This window comes from Carlito syrichta, unplaced genomic scaffold, assembly GCF_000164805.1.
Source record: "Carlito syrichta isolate Samal-C Ts95f unplaced genomic scaffold, Tarsius_syrichta-2.0.1 Scaffold288526, whole genome shotgun sequence".
In the NCBI taxonomy this organism is placed as follows: domain Eukaryota; kingdom Metazoa; phylum Chordata; class Mammalia; order Primates; family Tarsiidae; genus Carlito; species Carlito syrichta.
The window spans coordinates 147688-171007 of NW_007232622.1; the positions used below are offsets into that span (position 1 = coordinate 147688).

The following is a 23320-nucleotide window of genomic DNA, read 5'->3' on the forward strand; positions in this document are numbered from 1 at the left end:
GTATCCCATTACCCTTTAGTGGCTGTTCTTTTAGTTATTCCAGGAAGATTCCAATCTCAATTCAATTCTATAAGTTCGGCAATCACCTTAGGAGTGTTGGGAATTGAATGTGTATATGCAAATCCATCAAAACAAAACAAACAAGCAGAGCAAAGCATTTTAAGGTAAAATACCAAAATATGTAGGAATATTGTCCGTGAAAAAATAAAATTTAGACCCTGCCATTTGAAACATGGGAGTATCTTTGTGCTAGACTCATCTCAAGAGAAAAATGAGTAAATGAATACTGTGGCTAAAATATAGTGTTTCTCTTTTCGAAATAACGGAGTGGGATCCCAGGCCATGTGCCCATCCTGAGATTTATTCATTGCTGGCAATGATGGAGGAACAGTGGAAATTCAACAGGATATATTTTAATATGGGAGAGAAATAAGAGTATACTAGTAAGGAAAAATTCACTTTAAAGAGCATGAGATAATTTTTACTGCTTTGACCAGAGAGCAATGTGTTCACATCAGAAGAGTGGGTCTAAGGACCACTCTTACTATCAGCCAGACAGCCCCTAGGTCCCAGACACAGGGCCCAGGGCTAATTTGTGGTAAGAGAGCTGCCCTTTGGGGGGGGCAGTTCATTTTATTACAGCTGTTTACTCTTAACCTGACTTTACAATTGAGATCCTATCAAAGAAAACTAAATTTTTTATGTTGCTCCACTCTTAGATACATGATAACAACCCACATTTTATTTACACTTGAAACAATCAGTAAACCACTGGGATCTGTATTATTGTCTACAGTATGTAAAACACACAAATCAACTTTGCTACATAAGAAACATCCATTTCAAGCACCTTCATGACTCAGAAAGAACACACAAAATTATATATTTTATTAGGAATAATGCCAAATGGGTTATGAAGAACACTTATTTATTGAATTTGAAGAGTATGAGTTTTCCAAAAACTCTTAATGAAGATATGCAAAACATCAGTAGAAAGGTCATATACTGGGCAAATAGGCTGATACCAAAAGCAACATTTAACATAAAAAGATACAATATAAAGAAAGACAATCTACTGAGTATTAAAAATAATCTCAATATGAACTCTTTGCAACCAGCAAATTAGCTATCAAATCCAAACCACACAAGGGTTAGTTTGGGTGATGGAGCCAAGAGTCAATATGGGTGAAAAACATAAGTTCCTTAGTTCAAGAGAGCTGAATGGGGTTTTGGAACATTTCCCTGCCTGGTACAAGCATATTAGAAAATCTTTTTGGCAAGGGAGAGACATAAATACAAGTGGAATGCTCCATTTCTAAATCAGCAGACCGTCCCAGGAATGATCAAGGTATGAGTAAAATAGCAAGGGGATACGTTTAAAACATTATTTGCTGCAGGCTCAAAAAACATTCAAAACAGATGTATTTAAAGGTTTAGGCTTAAAGGAAGTAAAATTAAAAGGGGACACTTTTTCCCCCAAGGAGAATTTATTTAAAACCAAGTGTATTGCTAAATAGCAACATTATACTTGTTCAACACTGACTGACCACAAAATAAGTTTAAACTCTGTAACAGTCCGTCTAAACCAGTCCCAGATATTGCTTGATAACAAAGATGCAAACTAATGTTGTTGCAACAAGCCTAGACCCAATCTACGTAACGGGTCTTTGGTTAGATAGATATCCAGTTTCACGTGGCATTTTAAAAGATCATTTGGCAGCCGGTCAAGTCCCCAATACAGACCAGTTCCTTGAGTAACAGGAGTGGCTTGAATATACCATGTTCAGTTACGAAGAGACCGAAGACCTAACTCGTCTGTTATTTCACTGATGGCCGCAGCCTTTGGCAAATCCTGTTTGTTTGCAAAAAGCAGCAGCACTGCGTCCTTCAATCCATGTTTCTCAACCGTGTTCAGCAACACTGCGGCTCCTCCCTGAATTCCTTCACGGCCATTGGGATCTACCACAAAAATAAGACGCCGGGTATTCTGGATGGAAGTCAAGTCTCCAGAGAGGCCTGATTTCACCTTGACCACCAACACCCCACGCTGTGAAACAAACGTCCTTATGTTCTATGTTTCCGCATTGAATCCAATGGTAGGAATGGAGGCAACTATCTCCCCTAATTCGGTTTATACCCAATGGTTGTCTGGCCCGCAGCCTCCAGGCCAACCATCAAAACGCGCCCCTGCTTCTCGCGGAAGAGGTGGGAGAGCAGAGCGGAGAGGGGAACGCCCTGGCGGTGGTGGCACTCGCGACGGGCGCCGGCGACGGGTCGTGGCACCCTCTCCTTTCGCGCCCCCGGCAAACAGAACAAGAGAGAAGAAAACGAGCTGGGGAAGACAGAGGGCGACCGGACGTCTCGCTGGCCTGTGTGTCGAGGAAGAGCCGGGACAGTCACCAGCCCAGCGAGGAACTGCTGAGCCACTGGCGGGTCAACTCAGGCTCTGGCTGGGCCACGTCGCGCGGTGTCCTCGGCCACTCCCACAGTGACCAGGTCCCAAGAGAATGGCTTTATTTTTATTTGATAAAATCTCTTTTTTAAAAAAATGTTTATTTTGAAGATTCGGGGTACAACTCTGGGTTAGGTATACAAATGTTCATTATGCAGATACCCTTGTGGATGAGGTGTGCCCCCCCCCACAGATTCCCACTCCAATCCCACCTACCACCCCTCTTATAGTATTATGATAATTGTTCAAGGTCCACTTATGAGTGAGAACGTGTGGTACTCAGTTCTTTGTTTTCATGATCGATTACTCAGGTTGATAGACTCTAAGTCCATCCAAGTTACTGTGAAGTTCATAATTGTGTCCTTCCTTATGACTGCATAATATTCCATTGTGTGTATGTACCACTTTTTTTTAATCCAGTCCTCTTTCAACGGGCAGCATGGTTGGTTCCATGTTTTTGCTACTGTGAACAATGCTGCAATAAACATGCGTGTACAGGTTATCTTTTTCATAAAGTGATTTTAGTTCCTCCAGGTGTATTCCCAGTAGGAGGATTGCAGGATTATATGGAAGGTCTATTTTTAGGTCTTTTAGGGATGCCAAACTGTTTTCCACAATACAAGTCAGAAGAATGGACAGGTGCAAGGTATCTGCAACCTTGAGGCCAACAGCATGGGCAACAACTGGACATGGTGGGTTTGTGATCAGTTTCAGCAGCCTCGGTGCAAGTACTGGTGAGTATCAGCAGCCATCGTGGGAGCTTGGAAAGACCCTTCCCAGGGAGACATGGTGCTTCAGAAGTCAAGAGTGACAGAGGAACGCAACTAAAAGTCACACAACTCTAAGAAGACAGTTCCTAGAGCACAGAAGATGTATCTGTTTCTCAGGATTCTTAAGGGATCTCTGAGGAAGTCTGGAGTTTCCCCTGTAAAGCAGAGTTGCTTTATTTTTCATGTTCTGTGGCATTTTATGCAGAGACCCATCCAAATTTTCCCTCAAGGTGGTACAGTCAGTAAGGTAAGCCAAGTGGAGCTTTGTCAAACAGTGGTCAGAAGATAATTAGAACATGGAAATCTTGGGTTGGGTTCTAGCACTTCAGGCCTTTTGCCCAAATTGACATTAAATATTCAGACTGAGACCAACTGCCAGATTTCCAATTCTCTCTCCTCTCTGGATTTTCTATTTCTAAACAGATGCTACACTGTTTGTATGAGTTTGTGCTGAAACACCCGTTGATTGTCAAGGTGATGAAATGAGATTGGAATAGTCCAGACACTAATTGATGCAAATGGCATTTTAAAATCTTGGGCTTGAAAAGAGGGAAGGGTGGGCAGGCCTGTTTGCTGGTGATTGAATACTTTACAAGTCATCATCATCACTGTTACCTGGTCTGTAATCCAAAAATCTGCACTTTATACAACTCAACAAAAACATAAAAAAACCTTGTTGAAAAATGTGCAAAGGACACAAATAGACATTTTTCCAGAGAAGATATACAAATAGCCAAAGCACACAGGAAAAGATGCTAAAATTACTAAGCATTAAGGAAGCACAAAACAAAACCACAAGATACCACCCCACAGCAGACAAATGGATCAACAGTACGTGATATAGACAGACAATAGAATATTTGTCCATCAAAAAGAAAGGAAGTCTGGCACATGTTACAATCTGGATGAGCCTTGAGGACATTTTGCTGTGTGAAATACACCAGACACACACAAAAATAGTATATAATTTCACTCATATGAAGTACCTTGAGTTGTCAAATTCATAGAGACAGAAAGTAGAATGGTGCAGAATGGTTTTTGCCAGAGGCTAGAAGGAGAAAAATGGAGAGTTCTTGTTTATTTGGTACAGAGTTTCAGTGTGGGAAACTGAAAAAGTTCTGCAGATGGATGGTAGTGGTGGTTGATCAACAGTGTGAATGTACTTAATGCCACTGAACTATATACACTTACAAATGGTTAAAATAATAAATTTTATGTTATATATCCCTTACCACAATTTTTTAAAATGTGTACTTTTTCTACTTTTCACACGTCTCTGAACAATGATCATGTATCTAGCGTGAGAGTCTTTGGCTTTTTTTGGCCCTACACCATTTGTTGAGATGGATGCTCTGTCACCAAGATATGGCTTAAATCACACTGGTGAATAAAGTTTACACTTTGAAAGCTTTCATTTGCAGATGTGACTAAATGGATTCACATGATCCTGCACAATCCAGGCTACTACCATGCGGCAGAGAACAGGAAGGGACTAAGAAAAATTGGACAACAATGTCAAAACATTAAGCTCCTGCCGTTCTGAGTAGCTGATGGAGCCATGAGAGGCTCAGAGCCTTCTCGAGGGGTATAGGTATCTCATTAACCAGGCTCTTATCCTGCTCAGCTCTCTCTCATAGATGCTGGCTTCATACATGCAACACAGGATGGTTTACAAAAAAAGAGGTGCAGCAGGAAAAAAAACCCTCACACCACTCCATACGGTTATGAAGCCCTTGTTTAGAGAGGCTCAAATGGGCCGTTCTTGGTTTATATGCCTTCCCTGGGAATTCCTTCCCGGCCTCCTCCAGCCTCTGCATTACATAGGGATGTCAAGTATATATCTGAATCACCTTGTGTTTCTGTGTCTCAACCTATCTTTTTGGATGTGAAGCAAAGCTTTGGTGAGTAATAAATTCTGAAATTTCTAACCTTATATAAGGGACATTGAATGGCATACTGCAGGGGTCCACAATCCCCAGGTGACAGAACAGTAGAATGGCACTACTGGTTCGTGGCCCATTAGGATCCAAGCCACATGGCAGGAGGTGAGCATCACGTGAACTGAACGAGCAAAGCTTCATCTATATTTACAACTGCTCCCCATTGCTCACATGACTGCCTAAGCTCCATGTCCTGTCAGATGAGTGGTGGCATTTGATTCTCGTAGGAGTGCAAACCCTATTGTGACCTGCAAATGTGAGGGATCTAGGTTGCACATGCCTTATGAGAATCTAATGCCTGATGATCTGAGGTGGCCCAAGTGGTGATGCTAGTGCAGGAGAGCAGCTGACAATACAGTTTAACATTAATGGTGAGTTTGGTTACACAGAAACCATCATAAATCAACTGCTTGCAGACTCATATCAAGCTCCATCAATGAGTGGCAAGTGAGTTGATGGACTTCAGTTGTACAGTTGAATCTGGTGGCAGGCTTTAAGTCAGAATCTGACACATACCTTAATCCATGTGTGGCCTGTCCATTATTTTATTTACCACTTCCATCCATGCCTCTTTTTTTATGGTGAGTAGTATAATTATTTTAGTATATATTACAATGTAATAATAATAGAAATAAAGTACACAATAAATCATCCCCAAACCATCTCCCTTCCTCCCAGTTCATGGAAAAATTGTCTTCCACGAAGCTGGTCCCCAAAAAGGTTAGGGGCCATTGGCATACTGAATATTGTCAATGCTTTTATGAAATATGAAAAATGTCATGTGTCTTTGCTTATTTCAATTTCCACTGCTTACGTATTGGAGACTTACCTGCGTGATGCCACAAGACCATTTCCCCTTGGATTCTACACTCTTTACAGTGGCCAAGTTGGAAATCAAAAGGTATTCAGATGATAAACATTTCCATGTCATAATTTTCATCACGTTGTTACCATGACAAAGCCAATGAGGAGCTATTGTGTCGGCCTGCACCATCAAGTCCTTCCCTTCTGTGGGTAACTCTACTCTCTGAGTCAATATATTTGACTATCAGATGCCCGTGGCTGCCTAAACACTTAACCACCGCCCTCTCCCATGACACTGTCTAACCAATTGAAAAATCAATTAAAAAGTCAAATGGGATAAATTTTTCAACATGATTCATTGTAGATTGATAAGGGGAGCTGGTCAAAATACTGCAGTTTATTTTCTGCTCCATGATTTGAGAGGAATAGTGAAAAACTACTTCTCCACCCTGCAACAGACACAAAGTGAGCAAAGAAACTTATCTTGGTCTACTACATGCCAGAAGGCAGGTTGGGAAACCTGAGAAAAGCCCATGGAGCGGGGAGAAGAAGGATGGGAGGGAGGAGAGGAGAGGGAAGGGAAGAGGAGGGTAGAAAAAGGAAGCATACATGAGCAATGGCGTTTAGTACAGTAAACCCAATAATTGCTAACTTAGAATAATAGTCTATCTTTAAAAAAATAATTCTGTTGAGTAAAGTATCAGACTGTAGGGTGTGGACCCACTTGGTTATTTATTATTGGGTGATTCAATTGCCAAATTTCCTGCTCCTATTGTTTTATATACACTTTTGATATTGCTCTAAAAGCTGAAAATTGATCTTCCAGCCTACCATGCAGCTAGGGGTGGCCTTGTGAAAATACAGCTCCTACCAGATGTCTTTACATCAATAGTCCCTGGGGAGGGTGTCTTTGGTTAGCAGAATAATAACTCCTGAAGTTATTCACATCCTAATCCTTGGAATCTATAGATATGTACTGACCTTGGAGAAAGAAACTGTGCAGCTGAGAATAAGGCAAAAATCTTGAGATGGAGAGATTATTCTGGATTATACAGGTGGGCCCAATGTAATCATGTGGATCTTTATAAGTAAAAAAGGGAGGCAAGAGAGTCAGAGAAGATGGAACAACAAAAGCAGAGTCAGAGTGATGTGCTGTGAGAAGACTCAACTGGCCATTGTGGACTTTGAAGACAGAAGAGGTTCATAAGCCAGGGAATATGGGCAGCCTCTGGAAGCTGATAAAGGCAGAGAAACAGATTCTTCCCCAAGGCTTCCAGAAGCAGCCCAGCCCTGCTGACAATGGACTTCTGATCTCCAGAAGGGCAAGATTATACATGTGTGTTGCTTTTAGCAACTATTGTTTTGTGTTGTTTTGTGGCAATTTGTTACAGCAGCAAAGGGAAACTAATATAGTGTCTCTGCCAGATAAACACACTACGCTCTTTTTCGCCTTCTTCTTTCTTGCTGCATGGGATGTGGATATGGAGTGGATAGTAGCTATCTTGCCATCTTGAAGAATTTGCACAATGACAAAGCCCTCAGGATTGGGAGCAAAGAGAGGCTGGGTCCCTGTTGATCTACCAGCCCTCAGCTGTCATTCTTGAACTTCTTGTCACACAAGACAAATGAAATGCATTATGTTTAAGTCACTATAGTAAGGCTTTGTGCAGTGGTTACTAAACCAGACATTACTAAAAATTAAGTTGTAGAATTTTACAATTAAATAAATTATATTTAAAATGAAGGTAATAAGTACTCAAAACTTATCACTTCCCACATATTTTTACAAAATGTACTATTATCTATGCTCTTGGGCTTACATGCATCTATGGCATCTGAGTGGTGAAGACATAAATTTCTCTATTACTATATACTTTTGTACATACTACATGAGATATCACGTATTTTCCCAACTCCACATTAAGTGGCATCACATTGATAGCTTGAAATCAGGCATAATGGGAGACTTTACCCCATAAAAATCAGCAAACACTACAAATCAGGGCTTTATTTTTTTCCCCAGAGTTCATTATTAAATATTTCTTGGACTGCCACTGGTTTTGTGTTTCTGCAGCTAAGTACATTTCTAATTGATGTATCCAAAATGTTCTTAAAGTCTTCTGAGTGCACTGCTTGTAGTAAGATAAGGGCCACAACAAATTATATTCTTACAGAATTGGGTTATTCTAGTTTCTCTTTTAAATAAACATTTAGGTACTAGGCACAGGGCAAAGCAGGCTCTTTCTTATTCTACCTCACACAATCCTTATTATATTCCTGAAAGGCAAGTATTATAATCCCATTTCACAGACGATGATGCCAACACTCGGAGGAACCAAGGGGTATGCCAATTGTCTGTGGCCAGTTAGGAGCCAGGACAGGATTTGAACTTGCTTTTGTCTGACTTAGATATCTGCATTCATTCTCTAGCAACCCAATTGTTTTGAACATGGTAGTTACTGAATAAATACCTGTTGAATCATTTAATCAAAAGGTAACTCTTCCAGAGAATTGGGGGACCCAAAATGCTCAGCTCATGTACAAGGCAGTGTTCTCGCCATATGTGCAAAAGACATGGGCACCAGGCTGTTTTTCCTGAACATCAAAGAGAGCCCTGAAGCACTTATGGTTAGAAGATTGAGTTTCATAAAAGTATTAAATTTATGTTTTTTTGAACAGCATCACTGGGGGAGGCACCGTGGTTACAACTCTCTCATCTTGAAACAGACAGAGAGTAATTTCCTCCTTTACTGGTTGTCAGCCTGGCTTCCAATCATTCCCCCCAGAGTTGGCAGAATTTCAATGACTCTAAAATTAATCTGTGGGGCAGAGACTATGTCCAGCGCCTTGAAATTCTGGGAGCTTTGCTGTGGTCTCAAAGTCAGTGCCTGGGATGGAAGGTCAAGAAGTCAAAGGTGAAGTCTCAATTCTTTGCCCAACTGGGGAACCTTGGAAAATCATGAAGACAGATTTTCCCCCTGGTTTTGATAGGAAACCCCACAAATAATTCTGAACTAGAGTGATTAGTAACTAACACATAATCGCTAAGCACAAACATGGTGGTTTAAAATTAATTTATTTAACATTTATTTGAATTCCTTAAGAAGAAAGACATGTGAATAGATAAACAATGTGGTGTACATAGTGAAAAAGATGCATACAGGCTGCTAGGATCACATAGAACCTAGGGTCGACAAAGCCCAGTGAAATGGAGAGGGAGAGATCAGGCAAAGCTTTCTGTAGGAGATACCCAGGCTTAGGCTTAAGGAAAAATGAAACTGGATAAGTGAGAAAGTAGAAGAGGGGATTATAGGCAAAGAAAATAACGTGCCTGCTAAGCAATAAATTGGCTAAACTACAAGCAATTCAGTGTTATAAACCCCCAAAGTATAAGACACAGAATGGCAGAAAAATAGCTGGAGGGGTAAGCAAGGTTTAAGGCCAGTAGACGACCTAGACATCACACTAGGGTGCCTGGACTTTATCCCATATGCCATGGGAAGTCATTAGAAGTTATAATCAGGGAGTGACATAGCCATGTTGGTGTTTAGGAACCATCTTAGAGGAACCAAGATCTACTAAGGGTTCATTGCAAAAGATGAGGCAAGAGACGAGGGCAAAGGATGGAACCATGGTGGGAGGAAAGAGGGTTAGTATACACATTCAGAAATGTTTGTTGACAGAATCCTGGGATTTAGATTAGAGCTGGTCTTCAACAACGCTTCATTTGGGGATGGGACAAGTAGCTGATGGTACCATTAATTAAACATAGCTGGAGGAGTAGTCTGTGTGGGAGAAGAATATGGTATCTTCCAGGTGGAGAGTCCAATGGCAAAGGGACACGGGAGCTTTCAGAGGACCCCTCTTGATCATCATTAAATGCAATCCAGAGAAACCCTTGGCACACAGATTGTTTTTCACAAATATTTGCAAAATGGAAGGGCGGAGTCTCAAAAAAGCTATGGAGAAGGATTAAAAGTAGAAATAGAGGTTTTTGGAGTTAGCAATTTAGGAGCATGATGGTTAATTTTATGTCAGCTTGAATGAGATAAGGGATTCCCAGATAGCTTGTAGGACATTGTTTCTGGGCGTGTCTGTGAGGGTGTTTCCAGACAGGATTAGCATCTGAATCAGTAAACTGGGTAAAGAACATCTACCAATATGGGCAGGCATCATTCAATCTGTTGAGGTCCCAGATAGAACAATAAGGCAAAGGAGAGCAAATTTACTCTGTCTTCTTGAGCTGAGACATTCATTTCTGCCCACAAACATTGCAGCTTCTGATTCTCAGGCCTCTGGACTCCAGGACTTATACCAGCTGTCTCCCAGTTTCTCAGGACTTTGGCCTTGGACCAAATCATGCTACTGACTGTCCTGATTCTCCAGCTTGAAGATGGCAGGTCTTGAGACTTCTTAGCCTCCAACATCAAGTGAGCCAATTTCCAAAATAAATCTTCTCTTATATGTGGATGTATATCCTATTGGTGCTGTTTCTCTGAAGAACCCTGATTAACACACGGAGTGTAGTTAAAACCAAGAATGAATGAAACTCTGGAGGAAAAAAGCATTGATTAAGAAGAGGAAAGAACCAAGAATGGGACCCTTGGGAGAACCAAATGTAAGTCGAAACAGACAAGTGCAAGGAGGTAGAGGACACAGAGCAGTTGGAGTGGAGTAGAGGACAAGGAAGCAGGGATAATCTAAGATGGAGAAGCCAAGTCCCGGAATGCGCCCCAAGAAAAGCCCATGGGAGCTCTCTGAGGACCTTTGCAAGAGCAATTCCCATGGGCTGAAGGAGACAGGAGCCAGGATACTATGAGATGTAACGTGGGCATGAGGAGAGGGGATCAGGGGGTAACAGAAGGACTCAGGGTCAAGCAGGTGATCTTTTAAGACAGGACAGACTCATACATGACTGGAAGTGCTCACGAGTTGAACATACAGGAGAGATGGGATTATCTGCTCCATGAGATCCCATAAGCAGTACACGGGCAGGAGACTGACAGCACAAGTGGAGAGGATGACCTGAAACAGATCAAGTGATGCAGCTTCATCTGAGACTGTGAGAAATACAAGCAAGTATGGGGACTTCTCTGTCCGTGCAAAGGACAGAAGCTGCATTGTTTAGCATAGCTAAAAAGCTGGGAACATTCCCTATGCCCCCAAATAGGGGAATGATTGCATAATTATGATACAGCTACCCAAAGAAACATTTTATACTTATTTTTAAATATAGTTATGAAACTATGTGGCCATACAAAAAAGATATTATAAAATGATGCAAAACAAAAAGGATGGAAGACGACAAATACAAGAGTTACGACTATCTTTTAAAGAAAACTTTAGAAAAGTTCTAGAATAAAAATACAAGATATAACCATGAAAGTACAGATATTGCATGGGTGCTTCTAGTACTTCGGTTTTCTGTTTTCTACAATTTTATTGAATCTATTTTAAAAATTTAAAAAATAAAGTTAAAATTGGACTGACTTGATGGTCAAATTTTCTACCAGCAATAGTTCTCATTCCTTTACATTTAATTGAGACAAGAAAAATAAAAATTAAAAAATTTTTTAAAATGTATCCATGAGCCAGAGCTTCAGGCAGCATTTTCTTCTGTTAGAAACTGTGTTCCCATCCTTCAAGTTACACACGATGGGACTGTCCCTTCTGCCCCATAATTTAGTCCTCACCTTTTCCTTTGCAGCCCTGCCCCTGGTGAACATAAAGGCTGCTCCTGGCACAAATACAGGCTTTCAGCTGGTATAGCCACAGAACTGCAGCCAACCCACAGGAAAGCTCTGTCCTCGCCATAGGACAGGTGACCAAGGTGCCAGTCAGCCCTGAAGTTAGCATATGTTCCATTTGACACTTTGCCTAAGGTCTCACCTAATTCTGAAAATGTAATCAAGACAGAGATTTTAGAAGGAGAACCTAGGAATTGGAATCAGACAGAACTGGGTTAGAATTTCCAGTCCTCCTTCTTTTTAGAGCAAGAAAATAGAAATAGAACTTCAGTCTCTGCATTTGTAAACCAGAAGCAGTGAAATCTACTTTGCTTTTGAGGATGAAATACAAAAGCATCATATTATCTTATTATATCTACATATTGCTATATCTATATGTCTATATATTGGTTGTAGAACTTAGCAGCTTGGGGGTTGCATTTAGGAGTCATTTACAAACTGCAGGAGACCTTGATCAAGTTACTTAACTACCCTCATTTGTACAATGGGAATAGTACCTCTGTGGTTACTCTAAGTGCCTAAAAAAGTGTCTAAAAATACACCATGTTTAATAAATGACTTTTATTATTGTACAAGTGCCTAGCACACAGAAAAGGAAAAGATAACACTGTGTCTCTTTATAAATATAATGATAGCCAGGAACATATTTTTTCCTGTTTCTGCTCAACAAGCCTCCAGAGCTAGCAGGCATTCCAAGCCAGTCTCAAGTTATCTTGTCATAGAGTCAACACACTGACTAGGCCAGCTTGCCAAGGTGTTACAGACCAAATCAGAGAGCAGTGGGAATGGAGTTCTGTGTTGTGAGACAGTTAAGGCTATGACAACTTGAAGAGAAGGAGCACGGGATGCAGGTTTATGCAGGGAAGTCTCCCTGCAGCAGCTCAAATATTTGAGTCTGGCTGCAAAGAAGAGCATCATGATGTGTTATCAGTGCAACTCATCATCTTTCAAATATCCTTCCTACTTTCGGGTCTCTCCTACGTGATTAAGTCCCACCTCTCCAAGCTTGAAGCCAGAAAGCTTGCCTTCCCAGGCTTCCTTGCGGTTAGCTAGGAGTCACTGTGCCCACAGGAAGAGACGTGAGGAAAAAGGTGCCTTGCAGAATAAATCTGAGGATAAGAATAGCAGCATGTGGCAGAGGCTTCCAATAGAGTGGCAAAGATCTTAGCAACAGTGCCCCACGCTCATCTGGTATAGTGCCAGTTGCGGCATCTGGACCCCACTACAACTGAATTGCAGCTGCTAACCATGGAGGTGGTTGATGTGTTGTTCCGCCTCGAATTGTCCCTGAGCAAAGTCTGTGAAGACAACCCAATCAAGGCCTTTCCTCTTGAAGCCATTTAGAGTGGATCCTGTTGTTTGCAACTGAGAACTCTGATGCAAATAGGTAGAGCACAGACCACACTTCATTTTGTTGTGTTGTGGGATAATATTTGAAACATTAACTGGGTTTTTGCTCCAGTATTCCTTTTTTCCACATGTGCCTTCATTCCTTACATTCCACTGAATGTAGCACCTGTCTGGACCCAAGCCAAAAATAAAATAAAAGAGAGTGTCCTTAGGTTTTCAGTTGTAAGAGTCTAGGTTGAGGAAGAAATAGATATGACTCAGAGCACAAATACTCGATTGAGGAGAGAGCAAAATGAGTAAGAGAAATTTTACACACACACACTGGCATAATAAAATTTCTCCAATTGAGGAAATTGTACAATGAGTCAGAAGGAAAGTGAGAAGGGCAGAAATGTGGGGTGTCTCTAAAAAAAGAGGGCCCTGGGCCTGATTCCTGGGATAAGTTTCAAGGAGACAGCAAATTCCAAGGCCACTTTTTTTGTATCTGAGAGATCTATTCTTCTTTGCTTGAATCAGACCCAGGGTGTCAGCAAAATCCCAAAATAGACATGGTTGTAGAGATTCCCAGCAATCAGAGCTAAGACAATCCATTGATTTCTTCAAGCCCTACTATGCCTTGGCAGTATCATACTGACACACAAGTGCCTAAGAGTGACCCAGGTGTAGAAGATAGGGCTGCTGACCCAAGGGGCCCTCACAAATGGCAATGAGACAACTCAATGGCAACCTACTCAGACCAATGACTGAGGGCAAGGCAAAACGATGAGTGTATCCCTGTGAATGCTGGTGAGGACAGAGGATAGCAAAGATCAAAGGCTTCCAGAACTTGTTCTGACCATGAAAAAGATGCAACAGACCACTCAGGTATAAAAGGGACTTGAGACAAAAATAGTTCATTGTAGAAAATTAAAGGTGTTTTTTAGTTTTCGTTTCTGCTTTCCCATTTCAGAGTTTGTGCACCGAACATGACATGGTAATTTGGGTGGGGAGGAAGAAGGGAGTTAGCTGGCAGGTGGGGGAACAGATGGCAAGACAAAACTGATGTCCCATTCCTAATCTAACATCTTCATTTTATAAACCAGTCAACGGAGGCAAAGAGAGATGAAGAAAATTATTCATAATCACATGCCAAACTAGAATTCAAGTCTTCTAGCGTCAGGCCCACATTGCCTCCCAAAATAGCTTGTGGTAGTTTTTTCAAAAGCTATAGAATGCCCTATGCCCTAGGTTACAATGAACCACAGCACTGAAGTTGAGCCATTTCCCCAAAGTGCAATTGCTTGGTGTTCACGCCTTACGGGAAGTGTCTTCCTAGAGAAGCAAAGCATCTGGTTCCTTAGTTATGTCTCAGCACACATAGCTAGTGCATCTCAACTGGGTGGTCTGAAGGATTTGCATCTGTTGAGTATGCCTGTATCAGGTTTGGCTCAAGCTGTGATGACCTACGACTATCACCTAACTGCTTCAGCTCTGCAGCAATGAGTTTTTTAACAGGGTACATTCTTAAGGCAGTGAACCTACATGAACTCAAGTGACATGGGGCCACTTTCTGATCTAAATTATAGTGCTGCTTAGGACTATTTGGTTGCAGTGACTGAATCCTACCTTAACCTAGCCTGTGAGTTTCTTACAAGAATGTTGGGTCTTGCAGAACTTAAGCACAGAGATGTGTTTGGACTTCAGGACACATGTCTGGGAATTTGAATGCCATCAAAACTGTGTCCATCTTTCATTTCTAAGTTACTTGTTTCATTCTTAAATTCAGTTAATCCTAGAGAAGGAGTCAGCCCTGAGTTGACCAACTTGGAAAGAGAGGGTGAGTCACACTGCAGTGTCCCTGTTTCTGCTTCCACTTAAAGATGAGGTGGAAAGCAGAACGGTCCACTATAGGCACCAAGGGCTAATTCTGGTATTTATTGTGTAGGGCTCTGTGCTAAGTTTTGAGAGAGAAGGGCAGTGAGAGCATCAGAGAGTTGGAGACCTGGATTTTTCCCTCAAGGAGTCTCCCACTTTGGAAGGGAAAATGACATAACATAGCCTAGCAAGTGCCACGACTATGTTTAGTAAATAGAATGGAATCCCATCTCACACAGGTCTTGGGTTCTGAAGCTAGCAAGAAAGGCAAGAGAAGGCCTATAGCCAACTATGTATGCCCCAAATACTTGAAACACACCCAACACAGCAAGATGCTCAGAACATGAGTGAAAAGCAGAGTCAAAAGTGACTCAGACAACCCAGGCTCACCTCTCCCACCTCTCACTCCAGGTTGTGTGTTCACTGAATAGACAGGCAAGCAAAATAACCCACACTGGCTATAACAGTCTCTCTCCTCCTCATGCTTTTTTACCAAGTGAATGGAGCTAAATCTACAGGGGTTAAATGCATATGGGATATGACTTATTAACTTTCCAAAGTCATGTAGCATTGAACGTGTGAAGCAGGATCCAAGGCCAAAGATACCTGACTTTTCAGCCCCTAGTCACAGTCTTTGTGCCAGGCAGTATTCCAGAGCCATCTTATCCTCCATTCTCAAATTCATGTAAAACTGGAGGTCCTCTTCCACTTCTCCGTGGGAGCCGTTGACCCTCACTGCAGGAGCAGCCCAGAGTTTGGCTCAAGTGGATCCTCGTGAATTGGCTTGGATTGGGTTGGACTGAGCTGAACTGGAAGGTCATCTGGACAAGCACAGAGGGACATTGATTCCAGAGCAACTTCTGGGATGCCATTCATTTTCCGAGGTTGTATATGCTATGAAGAGTTTATCAAGGGGATGTTTACAAATGGGGAGACCTTGCTATTTTTAACAGATTAACTGTAATATATTGGTTCAGTGACCTGACAGCCCATTTACATGAAGTGTTAGTTTACACTTGACTCTTTTCCTGTACGGTAGGCAGATAGGGAGGCCACCAGTTTGACAGGGGGGAGGTTGGCCATGCCCAGAACTTCCATTAAGCAGTTAAGCATGGGCTCTGCAAACTCTGGTACACCCAAGAATCCAGTCAGGCCACACACTTCACTCTTTCCCACATAGCAATATAAAACCTTGCACCAAACCCAGCCCATCTCTCTATTCTGAAAAACTCACACTGAGGCTCCTGTCCAAACAACCAGAGGCACGTTTGCTACTGTTACTGCTTCAATCGGATACTCAGATCACAACCATGTCAGATAGACCAAAAAGGACTCCAGAGAGGCACATTATAGTTTCTGATCTGGCCTCAGAAAATCTGCCCCCAGGAAAGTTAACGAATATCCAGCGTGCTCTAATCTGTGTCAGCTCATGGGTCACTGTGCCCTAACCTGTGTCTCATTCCCTTGCTCCCACCTAATCTCAAAATTACTCTAAGAGGTAGATATTACTCTCTTCATTATGTAGATAAGAAATATGAGGCTCAGAGAAATTAAGTTCACTAAAACGATACAATTTACAGATGATAGAACTGGAATTCAGACTCAGGACTTTGAGACTGAGTAGAGAGCCAAATAGCCATATATTCTTTTCACAATACCACGTGGCCACACCCAGGTAGCCTAACTTTTCTAGGGCTGGAGGTGATTGTTGTCTTTAGAACCTATGTAGTAGGTTGGGTTGATAGTGAAATCCACTGGGAAGTTATTTTCAATCAGCAGCGAGCATAAGAATCAACTAAGGAGTTTGTTCAAAGTACAAATTCTCAGAGACTTAGAGATTTCAAGGCTATGGATCTGTAGTTCAGCTCAGGAAGCTACATTTTCAATAATAACCAGCAGTGGTTCTAGTACTGGTTGACCAGAAGATATTTCACAACTTTGGGGAGAGTCCCATTCACTACAGTAGTGCAGGATGTCAGGTGAGAGGGTTACCTGCTTCTGTCTCATTCCTTTCTAAAGATTCATTTGGATTGCTATCCAATAGTCATGCTCCCCTTTCTAGAACTTTAATTTGGGTCAGATAGCCTATGGACATGTGCTTCAGTGTAGGGCTAAAAGGTTCCTTCTCCCAGGTGGCAAAACTTGATTGGTCTAAATGATTCGCAATCCTAGATGCTCATCAGCGCTCCCTGGATTGTACATATTCACACACACACACACACACACACACACACACACACACACACACACACACACGAATATGTGCATACAACACGGCACCATGTGAACCCAATTAAATCAGCTGCTAGGGGTAGAACCTATAGCATTTACTTTAAAGGTTTTCTGATTCATTTTCAGCCAGAGTTGAGAATCACTGGCCCTAACCATTTCCTTTTCCACTTATCTGGGATGAACATTTTTTTTTTTTTTGAGTTGGAGTCTCACTCTGTTGCCCAGACTGGAGTGCAGTGGCCGCTCCCGACCACCGCAGCCTCGACCTGCTGGGCTCCAGCGATCCTTCTGCCTCAGCCTTCCAAGTAGCTGGAACTGCAGGTGTGCGCTACCACGCCCAGCTAATTTTTTGATTTATTGTAGAGATGAAGTCCCACCAAGTTGCCCAGGCGAGTCTCGAACCCGCGGGCTCAGGCAATCCACTCACCTCAGCCTCCCAAGGCGTGGGATTACAGGCTGAGCCACCTAGCCCGGCTAGGATGAACATTTAATAAAATTCTGGTGAACACTTTTGTTGAGAAGTCTTCTGGGAGGCAGAGCTATAGGTGGAAATGTCCTCTTTCTTTAAAGAGACATGAGGGCAGGATTAGAGTGCTTTCCTATTTCTGACTTTTGAATTTTGTGATGCAAAGATGCGAGGCCTGAAGTTACTGCAGCCATCTTGAGACAATGAGGGAGCATGCCTAACAGCCACAGGTTAAAGATGGTAGAGAAGAAGGAAAGAATCTGGGAACTTGGTGATATCTTTGGGCAACTTAGTTAAACAACTCTGAGATCACTTTACCTTGACAATGCTTCTTGTGAGAATTAATTAATATTCTTAAATTGTTTAAGGCACAAGTTATATATTTTGTTACTTGTAGCCAAAAGAATCTTAAGATATACCCCCTAATGAGTTCCACTTGCTTACTGCCTGAACTATTTCCACCAGGGGCATAAGTACATCAGCAGCTGAGGTCCACCAGACAGTAAGGCCTCGATTCAGTCTTGCTGCCCAAAGAACTTTAAGTATAGTGAGCCTTGAGCATTGGCATTAAATAACTAGCTACCTTGAGAGCTGTTCTAATAATAATTGTGACATTCATTACACACTCACTTTGTGCCAGGTACTGTACAAAGCAAAGTGTTATAAGTATGCCATCTCATTTATCCTTAAAATTACCCAGGGACATATGTATTATTATTATCCATGTTTTACACATTAGGAAACTGAGACCCAGAAAAGCCAAGGAATTTGAGAAAGTTAGCATAGTTCATGAGGGCAGAGACAGGACACTAACTCCAATCTGTCAGACTCTCAAGCTATTTCTTCTGAAGAGCCATGTTGTTTCATCTCTTTATGACTTATGAAGCTCTGTGGGTTCACACATCCACTGAAGTGCTTAACGATGCGAATAAAAGGCATTCATCATTATAATCCCTAATGGAGATACAGAAATATTAGCGAAGTCTGAAGTGAAAACAGTTCAAGTGAGGCCTAATTTTTTACAAGGCTAAGGAATGATTTACTTTATCACAGCAAAGAATTTTATTTGACAAATGCATACTTTATCATCTCTGGTCTGCTGAACATGTACGTTTACATTTTTCCTAGCCAGAAAATTAAAATAATTTTGGCTCCAAAAACTTACAAGAAATCCCATTCTAGGTTCAAGTATTTCTCTGGAAATTTAAATGCTAAATATAGAGCCTGAATAAGTGCCATTCCTGACAGAAAGGACAGACTCTAGAATCAGTAAGGGCAGGGCTCAAATTCTGGTTCTGCCTTTTGCTGATCCTAGGGCCTTTGACAAGATATTTTACTCCTCTAAATTTCAGCTTCCTAATCTGTAAAATGAGAACAACCATTCCGTCGCAGGCCTGGGATAAGAATAAATTCAGATAGCCTGTGCCAAACGCATGGCAAAGTATGCTGTCAAGGTTGGCTGTTATTAAAGGTATATACTAAGGGCCCAGCATGGTACCTGGTGATGCATAGTAGATACTCAATAAATCTTTGATCCCTTCTCTCTGTTCCTCATCTTCAACTGTCTTCTGGCATGGGCCTCCAAAGATAGCTCCAAAACCAGACCGGGCTATGTCCCTCCATACTTGGTGGTGAAAGGAATCATGAGACAACACCCACATCTTGGTTAGCTCAGCATTCTGGCAGCTGTTTACACATCATCCCCTACACCCTGACCCAACATATGGCAGTTAGCCAACTGTTAGTTGAAGCACTTTCCAATTTGTAAGAGAAATTTGGGGAAAAGTCATAAGGATCAGAGTAAGATAGAACATGGGTGGGGTGGAGCAAGAGGAAACGGTTAAGTTGGCTGAAGAGCCAAGGGTCCCTGGGAAGCTGGAAAAAGACAATCCCCCACTCTCAAGTTGGAGCACACTTCAACAAGTGTGAGCACACTTCAACTAGCACCTGGACTGCTAGTGGGAGAAGCAAAAGACAGGGCCACAGCAGGAGGTTAGCTATCCAGAATCAAAGCGGGATCTGTAAGTTCTCATCAGTGTTGGCTAGCCAAAACTGTACTCTAACTTGCACTGAGAAAAGATCAATTGTTTACATATTTTTATGGGGTTGTTATGTTTTTGAGGTTCTTTCCCCATAATTAGAGCCTCATCTCAGTCCCATAAGGTTCTGAGAGCAATCATCATAACTATCATCTCCCCATTTTACAGACTTGCAAACTGAGGCTCACAGCTCTTGGTTGGCCATGTGTTCAAGGAGAGGTAGATATACAGAGTTGAATGTGTCCTGTAGCTCCCAAACAGAATCTAGGACTCTGCATCTAGGATGGACCTCAGGAAATTCTGAGGATCAATCATGTCTGGCAACCATCGCTATCACCCAACAAACTCACTGCAGATGAAGAAACGGTGCCTGATGGAGGTGGAGGTTTCTGTCCAAGGTTATTCAGTTGGTTAGTGGCTAAGACAAGGTTAGTTTGTTCTTTAGTTTACTGTCTCCAGAATGGAGCTCCAGCTCACTTCACGGGCTGTTTAGTTACTCATGACAACCTACATTATACAAGTAGCTAGGTTTTATTCACTCAATAAACCTTTATTGGGCACATCTTTGGTGTCAGGCATCAAGTTCTTGGCCTTATGAGAGTTCATGGTCTATTTTTTTCTTTCTTTTTAAGAGAGACAGTTTCACCTCTGTCACCCAGGTCAGTGTGCAGTAAGTAGCATGATCATGGCTCACCACAGCCTCCAATTCCTGGGCTCAAATAATCTTCCCGCTTCAGCCTTCCAAACAGCTGGAACTATAGGCATGTACCACCATGCCTGGCTAAAGAGAGTACATGGGACAAGTGGCCTCAGGGCTGCAGTATAGCATGGTGGTGTTCCGAGAGGAGAGGGCATGATACACAAGCAAGGAGGTGCAAGAAGGGCTGGTGACTTCTGCCCAGGGGGTTTCAGAGGAAGGAGAAAAATATGAGGAAAACAAAGTCTCCTTATATGGGTTGGTTACTTTTGTTTTAATAAGCCACTTGTGTGCTGTGACTTTACACAACTCAAGTTAGAATAAACGATTTTGAATGAAAGGTTTCTAAGGATATTTACTGGGTGTAAAAGAAACAATCTGACATTACTAAAATATGCTGGTACCAAAATAGAGGCACCAGGAAAACTTCCCTCCAGGCATAGATCTTCACTACTGTGTGGAGGTCACATCTGCCTTTGCTGGAGATTGTCAATGAAAGTTGGTCCTCAGCAGTGCTGTGTAGGAGACTAGATGGGTTGGTGCATCTGCTACATTTACATAAGGAATTTACTGTTTCTGGTGTTGCCAAGGTCACAGCAAAACAGGTACTTCCGTTTGCAATTTGCAAAATAAGTTAGGACAACATTTCTGAAGGACAGTTTGGCAAAATTTATGAAAATGTACAATATTTTCAAAATACCCTTTGAACCAGCCATTCTACTTCTAGGAATTTATCCTGAGGGTAAATATATAAAGGCAAATATGGAAGGATAGACAGAGGATATTCAACAAAGCATAGTTTATAGTAATAGTAAAAACTCGGTGAAAAAAACAAATGTCCATCATAGGAGATGGATGAAATAAGTTGTCATACGATATACATTTGGAAACCATGAAGTCATTAATCATGACGATATGCGCTTATGCTTATGGATGTAGGAAAATATCTGTAATATCACTTGGTAAAAAAAAGCAAATTTCAAATTAGTTATTTAATATCATGCAATGTACATGTACGTATAGCTTCTGGATATGTGTATTTATGCAGAGAGATCTAGAAGGTGGTTTATCACCAAAACGGGACTGAGCAGGGGAGAAAGTGATTATCATTTCTTTCTCTCTGTATTATTTACCTTCACTGGAGACTAAATTTTTTTTGTTTTTATTTATTTTTGAGCATGAAGTTTAAGTTATAGGAGACAAAGATTTTTGAAGAAATTAGTCCTAAGCAGTAAGAAACTCCAGCCTGATTTAATGGAGACCGAAAATATTCCTTCATTTTTACAGGCTCCTCTTGTGAATATATACTCTTGCAATTCATTTCCATATTCGGTCACGAAAACAGTTTGTTCATTCATGTGAAACTCTTTAGTAAGCCCTGATTCTGAATCAGGCACAGGAACACTGAGGCACGAGCGGTATAACTCAGTGGGCAAGGAGTCAGGTTCTGGGCCAGGCAGATCTGGATCTGTATCCCTGTTCCATCATTCACTGACTCTACACCCTTGGAGAGAATAGGCTATCAGACCGCTCTGAGCCTCAGCTTTTTTTTTTTTTTTTTTTTGAGATGGAGGCTCACTCTGTCGCCCAGACTGGGGTGCAGTGGCCACTCCCGGCCACCGCAGCCTCGACCTGCTGGGCTCCGGCGATCCTTCCGCCTCAGCCTTCCGAGTAGCTGGAACTACAGGCGCGCGCTACCATGCCCGGCTAATTTTTTTTTGATTTATTGTAGAGATTAGGTCTTGCCAAGTTGCCCAGGCAGGTCTCGAACCTGCGGACTCAGGCAATCCACTCACCTCGGCCTCCCAAAGTGCGGGATTATAGGCTGAGCCACCGAGGCCTCAGCTTCTTATCTGTCAGAGATAACACAGATGCCAGATGCAAACTACCCCAAGACTTAGGGGCCTAACATAACAACAATAACTCTCTGTGGGTCAGGAATTTGAGGGCAGCTCTCAACTAGATGCTTGTAGCTCGGGGTCCTCTCCATGAGGCTACCGTCACAGGACTAGGGCTGGACAAGGACTGGCAAGTTGGTGCTGTCGGTGGGAGGTCTTCTCTCCATGGCCCTCTCCTCACTGCCGCCTCAGCGTGCTCACAGCATGATGTCTGTCTTTGCCCAGAAGAAGCGATCCAAGGGACCAAAAAGGAAGTCTCACCGCCTGTTACGACCTCACTTGGAAATCACACGCCAAAATGTCTGTAAGTATTCTATGGGTCATGGGTTGGCCCCGGTTTAATGTGAGAAAGGACAACACAAAGGTGTGGCTACCAGGTGAGGATCACAAGGGCCACCTTAAAGGCTGACTACCACATACATCAAATGAGAAAATGTTTACCAATTGCCCAGAGTACCTGTTCGGCATCCATCACAAGCCATGGTGATGAAAAAGAACTCACGTAACTGCCCCAAACTCCCACTCTGGTCCATTGTTCTGGATTTTCAGATAAGGAAACTGAGCCCAGAGAGGCTAAATGGCTGAATCACAAGGCAGTCTGAAGGAAAAGCAGGTTTTCTATCTTGTCTCTTCAGGGTCCCTCTTTCCCTAGAGGAAATCCCAGCAAAAGACAGAGGCAAGGGACCCCTTGCAGGAACAAAGTGCTCACCAGAGTTGAAGATTAACAAATGTTTAAGAAAGAAGGGTAGGGAAAGGGGTAGGGAAGCTGCTAGAGGATTCTGAGTAGAAGGATGAGAAATTAATTTTCCTTTGATGGAAAAGGCTACAGGGAACCACTGAAGGGTTTTGAATGTGAAAGCGACTTAAACACAGCTGTGCTGTGAGTGCAGCAGACTGTAGAGGTCTCTCAAGGAAGAGGCCATTGGAGCAATCCCTAGGCACGAGGGGTGCAGGCAACAGTAGCGGGAGAGGAGGAAGGGCCCGAGAGACACAGTGCCTAGGAATCATATTCCTGTGCAACCTAGATTCCAGGTTAATTAAGGATTAAGGGGCCAAGTGGAAAAGCTTAGA

At 42.2% G+C, this 23320-nt stretch overlaps 1 pseudogene; it reads right to left on the reverse strand.

The window, feature by feature from the left end:
* Positions 1–1621: 1621 nt before the first annotated feature.
* LOC103255866 lies at positions 1622–22782 on the reverse strand (annotated as a pseudogene).
* Positions 22783–23320: the final 538 nt, after the last annotated feature.